The sequence below is a fragment of the Haliotis rubra genome, unplaced genomic scaffold, assembly GCF_003918875.1.
Source record: "Haliotis rubra isolate DU_JTF1 unplaced genomic scaffold, ASM391887v1 Scf154, whole genome shotgun sequence".
Taxonomy (NCBI): domain Eukaryota; kingdom Metazoa; phylum Mollusca; class Gastropoda; order Lepetellida; family Haliotidae; genus Haliotis; species Haliotis rubra.
Genome location: NW_025765492.1, coordinates 455,489 through 464,466, shown reverse-complemented (window position 1 = coordinate 464,466; position 8,978 = coordinate 455,489). Strand labels below are relative to the sequence as shown.

Below are 8,978 nucleotides of genomic sequence, written 5' to 3'. Positions count from 1 at the left end.
TGCTGTTCATGGGACCAGCATCCGAAATTAACGCCGGTCCTTACTGACTGACTGAGTTTGGTTTTACGCCGCTTTTAGCAATATTCCAGCAACATCACGGCGGGGGCCACCAGAAATGGGCTTCACACATTGTACCCATGTGGGACGTCGGTCCTTAGGCCGAGGCGGACTGAAAACCACCCGGACCCACAGCTTTTGTTTTCTGCAGATCTTCATCCCCAATAACTACGAGTAAGAGAACTCCTTCTGATCAGGCCCCAAGACTTTTATGGTTCTGGGTCCTTAGGGTCTGCAGCTTTTCAGGGTTCAGGGCAAACACTCCATAGGACCAGGGCTCAGAAAAATTTAGAAATGAATTCCAGTGAGGCCCTGTTTATCCGGACATTACAAAATAATCGTCCGGATTAATGGGTTTTCGTATTAACAAACCATTGGAGAGAACTCAATGTATATGTCCCTTCAACGATCTTTAGACACATGTCCGGATAAAGGGAATCCTGTCTAACGAGGTTTTGCTGTTTTCAAACGCCTTTTATCCTTCCCGCCTCCATAAGGTTGCTTTAAATTACAGGTACAAGGGTCAGATACAGTCTCCCTATGTGGTACATCTATGTTAAATTATAAACACCTTTGCATATTTCTCACCGTTATTCAGTCGTGACAATCCCTAGAAAAACTCGTAACTCCTACTGACACAAAGGGAAACGAACCGGTTGTGAACTGAGTGTACCAGGCTCGTCACGATCAACGATTTGTTGATGTTAGCCAATGACAGTTACAATCCTGTCGAGGCGAGAGTAGAAAGTCGTGGGTCAGGGTTGACTAGTTTGACGTCATCCATGAGTTGACTGTGAGGGCACGCGCCAATCTAGGGCTGTGAGCTCCATCTCGTGTCCTTGGGGCGTTTCGCGTATGTGGAGCAAACTTGAAACTTTACGCCCTCTTGCATAAATAAGTCGGGCTAGATGTTATTCTTAACATCCTATAACATTTACATACAATACGCCAACATCAGAATCTGCTAGGTGATGTGAGTATTATGTGTAGCTGAAATGTTGCCTTATAAGACAGAAATAACTTTGATATTTTGAAGCATCAATTTTGTGTGTGGACTCAGTTTTGTTCTGCTCACGTTACGAAGAGTATTCATGTCCGTGACGTCAGTGAACGGCTATTTTCGAGTTCTGACATTCAAATTGACCTGATATAAATATGTAGGCCACATGCCTTAACACATTCAAATATATAACATATTTAAAACTAGTAATGTATAACCAACGCGTGGATATGTTGACAAGCTGCTCGCTTATACGGCCAATATAGAAACTCTCTGTAAGTAACTATTAGTAAATCTAAAGCTTTTGAAAGGCATTTAGAAGTTGGACGAACATGAATACATGACACGTTTTATGGATAACAACTTCACCTGATGAAGGAGCAAGAATTAGCTCTGAAACGTATAAAGAATAAAAAAGAAGTTATTATCCATAAAACGTGTCATGTATTCCTAGTCAAATATAACTTGACATGCATTTACACCATAAATGTACACCTGAAGCAAACATGCACACATGTAAATGCACATTTGCAGTGTTTCGCACAACACCCTGACATTAAATGTCACCTTTGTAAATATATACGAATGTACGTAGTGAATGTAAATAGGTCAATGGCTGAAGAGAAGTTCTACTTGATGCATGGCCCAAGGTCCATCGTGGTTCACTGCACATTCCTCGTGTTTCAATTACGTCAAAGAAAGTATTTTATCCCAGTATGTAGGTACAGTTGAGGGAACAAAGGACAAAGTTTTCTTTATCTCCCCAAAATGTCATCACCCAGCGTCTGCGAGTGAGTGAGTGAGTTTAGTTTTACATTTAGGATTACTCCAGCTATATATGGCGGCGGTCTGTAAAAAAACGAGTCTGGACCAGATAATCCATTGATCAACAGCATGAGCATCGATCTACGAAATTGGGAAGCGATGGCATTTGTCAACAAAGTCAGCGAGCCTGACCCCCGATCCTGTTAGTCGCCTCTTACGACAAGCGTGGGTTACTGAAGGTCAATTCTAACCCGGACCTTCACGGGTCCCCAGCGTCTGTCATGAAGCATATTGAAGGATAGGGATCGCATCCATTACAAATAGCATGAACTTTCTTCACTACACTACCAAGCCTTTCCTGCGCTCAGGTCATAGTTACACAAATTTATACCAGTGTGTCCATGCCTTAGTGTGTGATGATGACCTCGGAGATCGACCAGATCATGACAGGGTGACATGATATAACTGAATGATTGGACATGGTATCCGTGTGGCACGGAAGATGACCTTTTGTGTGGGATATATAGGGAATAGCCTAAGGTTGCGCTATATTTACTACTGGCCCTGCAGCTACCTGGTCACATTACGGCCACTTTAACCATCAAAATAGACATTTAAATATCACTTTTGGGGATGACAATTGCCTGTTAATTTATTCAGATTTAATCTCGTTTCTTACAGTCGTTGACTTGAACTATAATATATTCCGTCAGCAAAATCCGTCAGCGACCGTTATTTTGATTTTATACTCATTTATACTTATCCAATTATTTTGTGGATTTGATGAATTTGTGGAAGTCCTATGCTTCCTTGATATGTTAGGCTGCAATCAGCAGCAGGTATGTATATTATGCGTTATATAACGGAGGCCTGTAAATAATCTGGGACAGATAAACCAGTGGTCAATGTTTTAAACCATAACGCCGTCGATGTCGGGGACACCGTGTGAACTTCGTCATAGAGCCTGACCGCATGTTCCAGTGTGGTCGCATCCTATACGACAGGGTTTGGTATCTCGTCTTACTCGGTTCCAAAGAAGTTCTGGACAGATATAGAATTAACAATAAATGTGTGTCAGAACAACATTTCGTAATACTTGAAAGTGACAAAAATAATTGAACGATGTAACCATTACGTCTGAGCATCTACATGCCATCTATACAGTTCCGAAACAAGGTTGTCAGATTTAACCATGCGACATTGTACAGTATATAACGATATTAACTTACAACCCATGCATCTGTGCTAATGTCTTTGTATTACACTATGGCTGACCTACGTCCGAGGCGTCGTAACAACAGGGTCATGCTTGTCATCCGTCTTCGGGAATATCCGAGTGCACGTGACCCATATTCAGATCGTGATCGGCCGTGGGCGTGCCCCTCTCGTCTGTGAGGTCGTTCATGGGTGGAGTCGGACAAACTGCCTTTAATCAACAATTAAATCCCCACAGGTAACCGCCTCTTACTTGATAGAGAGGCGTGAAGAAAATTATAGACATGGAAATACGATCGTGCCTTAACACCTCCAAAATACATCTGAGTTGCATTGCGATTTCGGCCGATGGACTTCAATACCGAGATTCTCTCCATAAGTCTTTGCATTTAACTCATACGTGTTTCGAATTTTTTGTTTATGAAATTCATTGTTTATGATTAATTGTTTTGTCAAAATCTCCTTGATATAATGATAACATTGTGGATGGTTGTGTTTGACTTGCCAGACAGAATATTTCATTGGGTATGAGACAGATCTGAAAATGGATGGAAATTATTATGTAAAATACAGATGAATGGAATGGTCTTGCTACTGATCACCCGTGTAGGAAATCTTGGGTCTGTTATAAACAAAAGATCCTACACAGACCTATAACTGATTACTGGTGAAGTCGTGATGTGACGACATTGTGTTGATAGATGTATGGATACTTAGCAGTATAATGTGGTCATGTACGTCAGTATATTACACAAACTGCTTCAAACACGATATGTTTGGTACTTGACAATTAACGTATCATGCCTTCTCAATTATCACATCTGCTGGTTGGGCGATACTGTTTATAGTCCTAATGTGGGAACATACGACGGGTTTTGGAATGAGGTGTCTTATATTAAATCAGAGAGGCGTATAGAATCTGGGGAAGGGACATGTACTAATAGCGATCCAGTAAAAGCAAAATCCGGTAACTGCAATAATATATTGCTGATGGAAATGACCTCTTTCTGTATTGGCTACTCATAGATCCTGTATCCATCCTCCGCCAACTAGAACTAGCCTATCCTGTGAACCAGCTTGAAGCGGTCTCTTCCCACTCAGCTGATTCTATAATCGTGGCATTGCCGCGAGCCGTTTCTAACAAAGGGCAGCTTGCTATATTTATCAACAGGTGAATTCTGATTTCGACGTTCTTTTTCCGCTGTCGTTCCAATAATACACGACGCCCTCGGTAAATCGCCATAGGTCATATCTATTATCACGTGGCATACGTTCTGTTTATCACGTGATGAGGCTGACCTGTTTGACCCCATCGACGACTGGGGAGAAGACAGTCACTGTTATAGTCGGTGTATATTTAGCGATAGGGATTGTTACGCCAACTTCCTGAAAGGCGGATGGGTTTGAAAGTGTAAATGTGTCATCTTGTTGGTAAACCTTCCTGGTGTGGACACTATGGACGCACTGTGGGCGGGTGGGTGTCTGTGATGGGCTACTCTGTCACTTAAGTCGGATAGTGTATACGTGGAAATAGGCCTCCCTCGGAATTATGTATTCAGTCATAAATCCTGTCGTCCTTATTGATTTAGAAGTGAAAGAGAAAGTGACACCATATAATTTATTTTCTCAATAAAAGATCGTTAACATGTTGCGGTACATTATGCTCTGAGCGTAAATAACATCAAGACTATTTGCGATGCTGAAACTTTATGTCTATGTAGTGGAGTGCTGTATTACCTCCTTGACATCTAGGGAGGACTGATATGGACACTATTTATTCCGATACTAATAGGTCGGTTATTTCAGTCACATGTCTGTTCGTAACGTATGTAATGGGCGAGTTTTAAGAGGATGAAGGTAATAGTGATGTGTAAAGAGCTTCATTTCTTTTTCAAAATCAGTAAGCGTTGTTGAGATGAGTAGGTCTTTAGGGTAGGCTGGAGGCAAGGGAGTTGTCAGGTTTGGGGTGGGCGTGGAATAGTGTGTTTAGGCCAGGGTGGGGTGGTGGTGGGTTTGGGATTAAAATAACGCTTAGTCTCTGAATATGTAGGGTACTATGGGTAGTGGTGGTACTAGGGTTACTGAGGGTTTTGGTGGTACTGGGAGTATTGGTGGTACTGGGTGTATTGGTGGTACTGGGAGTATTGGTGGTACTGGGTGTATTGGTGGTACTGGGTGTATTGGTGGTACTGGGTGTATTGGTGGTACTGGGTGTATTGGTGGTACTGGGTGTATTGGTGGTACTGGGTGTATTGGTGGTACTAGATGTATTGGTGGTACTGGGTGTATTGGTACTGGTACTGGGGTACTGGGAGCATTGGTGGTACTGGGTGTATTGGTGGTACTAGATTGGTGGTACTGTATTGGTGGTACTGGGAGTATTTGGTGGTACTGGGAGTATTGGTGGTACTAGGTGTATTGGTGGTACTAGGGTGTATTGGTGGTACTGGGTGTATTAGTGGTACTGTATTGGTGGTACTGGGGGTATTGGTGGTACTGGGAGTATTGGTGGTACTGGGTAGTATTGGTGGTACTGGGAGTATTGGTGGTACTGGGTGTATTGGTGGTACTGGGTGTATTGGTGGTACTGGGAGTATTGGTGGTACTGGGAGTATTGGTGGTACTGGGAGTATTGGTGGTACTGGTATTGGTGGGGAGGTGTATTGGTGGTACTGGGTATTGTATTATTGGTGGTACTGGGTGTATTGGTGGTACTGGGGTATTAGGTGGAGTATTGGTGGTACTGGGTGTATTGGTGGTACTGGGAGTATTGGTGGTACTGGTGAGTATTGGTGGTACTGGGAGTATTGGTGGTACTGGGAGTATTGGTGGTACTGGTACTATTGGTGGTACTGGGGATTGGTGGTACTAGGTGTATTAGTGGTACTGGAGTATTGGAGTATTGGTGGTACTAGAGTATTAGGTGGTACTGGAGTATTGGTGGTACTGGGAGTATTGGTGGTACTATTTGGTGGTATTGGTGGTACTGGGAGTATTGGTGGTACCGGGGAGTATTGGTGGTACTGGGAGTATTGGTGGTACTAGGATGTGGTACTGGGAGTATTTGGTGGTACTGGGAGTATTGGTGGTACTGGGGAGTATTGGTGGTACTGGGTGTATTGGTGATTGGTGGTGGTACTGGGTGTATTGGTGGTACTGGGAGTATTGGTGGTACTGGGTGTATTGGTGGTACTGGTATTGGTGGTACTGGGTGTATTGGTATACTGGGAGTATTGGTGGTACTGGGTGTATTGGTGGTACTGGGAGTATTGGTGGTACTGGGAGTATTGGTGGTACTGGGAGTATTGGTGGTACTGGGAGTATTGGTGGTACTGGGAGTATTGGTGGTACTGGGAGTATTGGTGGTACTAGGTGTATTGGTGGTACTGGGAGTATTGGTGGTACTGGGAGTATTGGTGGTACTGGGTGTATTGGTGGTACTGGGAGTATTGCTGGTACTGGCGTTGCTAGAGATACTGGATTTACTGGGATTACTCGAGGTATTGGTTTTACTGGGATTACTCGAGGTACTGGGATTACTCGAGGTATTGGTTTTACTGGGATTACTCGAGGTACTGGGGTTACTCGAGAGATTGGTGACCTCCTTTAACTCCCACGTTGACTCCGCCTTGTCCGTGTCCACCGACATCGATCCACTAAAGATACGTCACCAAGGCCGACCAAGTGTAGCCCTCGCCAGGAAGCTAAGATTACATATATGACGCACGTGTGCAATAACCAGCATGTGCCCGCATAAACTATTGTCCATTTTAATAAAGGCGATGGCATACGTGCATGTACACACGTATATGCTCACACATTTATACTGTACCGTCCATGGCCTGTAGCACCACTGTAGTTTATATTGTGTATTGTATTCTAATATGGCCTGACCAATGCCCTTTGTTTGCATCCTATTGTCGATTATCTGGCAGTGACTGTATATCATGAAGTGGTGCCTCAAAACCAGTGTTCGAACCTGGTAAACTTGGCGAACGGGTGAACGCGTGAATAAGCGAGTGTTGGTTTACAACACATTCAGAAATATTCCAGCTGTTTGGCGTTAAATAATTATATCTGCCCCAGGAGTAGCAGTGTTCGATAACATTGCCAACGGCCCTCGATGTTGGGGTACGACAGTCACTATTGACACATATTCCTCATTAATCGGTCGATCTCAGTACCGCTACAGATACTGGAAATCCCCCCAAAGAAACAGGGAGGTAGCTATTTAAGGTTAAGCGCCTGTCATGTCCCGGATTGGATGAGTGAGTGAGTGAGTGAGTTTAGTTTTACGCCGCGCTCAGCAATATTCCAGCTATATGGCGGCGGTTTGTAAATAATCGAGTCTGGACCAGACAAGCCAGTGATCACCAGCATGAACATCGATCTGCGCAATTGGGAACCGATGACATGTGTCAAACAAGTCAGCGAGCCTGAACACCCGATCCCGTTAGTCGCCTCTTACGACAAGCATCTGTTACTGAAGATCAATATTCTAGCTCAGACCTTCACGGGTTCCGGATTGGATGAAGTGATATTACGCAGTTATCAACAATAGCACTGACCAGTATAGCGTGTATGACCAGGTCATCTGGTGGCGGATAGACACGTGGTCGTGAAGTCTGACCGACGGAATGGGACACGTCGCCTGGCACGCCATACTCAGAGTGATCGCTATTTTAAACTAATTTCTAAATATGAGACTGGTTACTATAATATTGTCAGCATATGCAACTCCTGGCTCAGATTGTAAAGGTCCCTTTCTCTAACGTTGAGTTAGCCTACCAAGTAGGTAGGCGAGATATCTACACATCTCATGGACAACAATTTATGGAGAGTACATAAGTACTATCAGATATATCCAGAGCACGACCTTATTATCAGTGGACATTCCAACTACCCTTCGGGTACATACGCTGTATAGTGTATGTAGTTCAGTCGGTCAACCACAGTCCAGTAAATTTCTTAAATCGTTAAGGGGTGAGGTGAAATTGGGTTTAACGTCGCGCTGGAGAATATTTCGCTCATATGACGACGTGCATGCGTGTGTATCTCACTGTGTGTAGGTGGGGCTGCTTTTACTAGCCCAGACTGCCATGCTGCCTGTTAGGCGCATGAACTAAATACTCACATTCCCAGCACATCCTCACGGGTACCCATTTTACAGCTGGGTGAACTGAGACAATGTGGATCTAAGTATTTTCTCCAAGGATACTACGGAAATGTGCTCACCTAGGAACCCGAACCTAGTGCCTCCACCGGGGATCGAACCCGGGCCTTCAGCGTGATAGGCTGACGCCTTACCACTGAACTATTACGCTCTACACTCGTGAGCGTATATCTCCTGCTGTTTGAAAACAGGTGCGCAGGCAACAAAATCCATGACAAAATGTAGAGAACATGTACGTGCCATTTCTGGAAAAAGTAACCAATTTTCGAAATGAGGGACAACAATTATGACATTTTGGAGATGAATTCATAATTATGGTGGACATGTGTTTGAGTGTCGGAGTATATATTTGGAGGTGCCCTAAACAATTATGGCTGTGACGATACCGCTAAAATGGATGTATCTGTGTCTCAGACCTCATACAGCTTTTATAGACCTGATCTTCTGGCAGACCACTTGATGGCTGGCATGGTGGCATTCCGTTGAAGGAACTGTCGAGAACGGTGTAGTCTCGCGTTGTTTTCCATATAGATGGGCTTGGAGGATGGTTTTCAAAATATCAAGATCTGATACACTTGCCACCGACAGGTTTCCTTGCACACTGTCCAAACTTGCAGTCATGGGACTAGTCTGAAACGTATTATAATCCCAAAAAAAAAAAATTAAAAAAAAAAAAAGAAAAAAAGAAGAAAAAAATGCTAAAGCCCCAAATGGAGCAGGTTGAGTATTCAATATCTCTGGTCTTCCTTTGGCTCCTTTTCAATTTAA

At 43.7% G+C, this 8,978-nt stretch overlaps 1 non-coding gene across 1 annotated transcript; it reads right to left on the bottom strand.

Annotated features, from left to right (window-relative positions):
* Positions 1–8,290: 8,290 nt before the first annotated feature.
* On the bottom strand, positions 8,291–8,358 carry Trnad-auc. Its single transcript has one exon. It is a non-coding gene; the product is annotated as a tRNA-Asp (tRNA).
* Between the last annotated feature and the right edge of the window lie 620 nt (positions 8,359–8,978).